The following is a 1,370-nucleotide window of genomic DNA, read 5'->3' as shown; positions in this document are numbered from 1 at the left end:
TGCATACACGTTGAAGTTTTTGTAATTAAATGTGATGTAAATAAATCTAAGGACTTCTAAAACAATTAATATTTGTAAGAAAATTAGTGATTTACATAGAATCAAAGAAAAGAATTGAAAATGTGATGAACGAGATAAAGTAGGGCCTAGCGATACGATCAAGAAGAATATCACGATATGCTCGTAATTTATACACGAGTCTAGTGCAATGGTTAAGAAGAATGTCAAGATATAAAAATCCTCAAATCCTAAAATTCTCTCGACCTTGAAACATGCTCCTTATCATTTATGAGGAGATTCCATCGGCTTTCACATGTGTAAAGCCCCGATCTCTTCTTCTTTTTATTATTGTTATTTAATCTTTTAGTTCATCTCTTGTTAATATTCAATAATTTTCCAATTTATTTGGATTTTATTTGTCTCTCCTTGTGAGAGTTTGGTTTTATTTGATTTATTTGCAGTTCATCATGTCCGAAATTACAGATCTACGAAATTTTCATGGTGTTGATTCAGTAGTAAAGGTTTTTACGATGATGCATTTGTGATCGATTGCTCAAAACAATAATCGGAGGATTACATCATGTAAATATCATTTCAAAAAATTGCTTGGTTGCCTATCCAAGAAGGTAGGATTCAACAACGATATAATTATGCATTTGTTCAATTTCGATCATATGTATAGATGCCGTATGACTTTTCATTATTAAATTATTTTTATTTTTCAAAAAAAAAAGAATGTCAAGATATCTGCTCATAATATATACATCAATTTTCTAATGTACAATCATAAATATACACTAACAAGATAAATAATAAAATTTAATTTAATCTTTTCACGAATAATAATGAATCTCCCTTATACAAAAAATTCTCTAACTATTACAATGACCTAATTCATAAAAATACATAAAATTTAGCCGTTAAAATAGGTCAATCCATACCCACTGTACAAATGCACGTATTAGCAATTTAAATACAGAAATTACAATCACTCTTTGGTTGTTAAAATTCCCCTTCATTAGAGTTCATCGTCAGTTGTTGTCATCGAAGTCTGGGTGGTGTAGTTGGTTATCACGTTTGCCTCACACGCCAAAGGTCCCCGGTTCGAACCCGGGCTTAGACATTCTTCTTTTTACAAAAATCAAGAAACTAATTCAACACACACATTTATTTATGTACGCACAAATTAAGTGTGTGGGAGGAAAATAAAGTTGGTAATGGCGGGACCGCATGAGATTGTTGACCTTAGTTCTGTCGCTTTCGTGCGGAGACGGGATTAAAATAAAATAAAATGTTATCATGTACATTCTGTAAATACGTCATAAATATGATAAAAGCTCGGTTATAAAAATTGACAGTTTTTTAAAAAT

General features: G+C 30.7%; 1 non-coding gene across 1 annotated transcript; it reads left to right on the top strand.

Moving 5' to 3' along the window:
• The first annotated feature begins 1,049 nt into the window (after positions 1 to 1,049).
• On the top strand, positions 1,050 to 1,123 carry TRNAV-CAC (transfer RNA valine (anticodon CAC)). The gene has a single exon. It is a non-coding gene; the product is annotated as a tRNA-Val (tRNA).
• Positions 1,124 to 1,370: the final 247 nt, after the last annotated feature.

This window comes from Apium graveolens, chromosome 11 (assembly GCF_009905375.1).
Source record: "Apium graveolens cultivar Ventura chromosome 11, ASM990537v1, whole genome shotgun sequence".
In the NCBI taxonomy this organism is placed as follows: domain Eukaryota; kingdom Viridiplantae; phylum Streptophyta; class Magnoliopsida; order Apiales; family Apiaceae; genus Apium; species Apium graveolens.
This window is presented reverse-complemented; position numbering and strand designations above follow the sequence as displayed.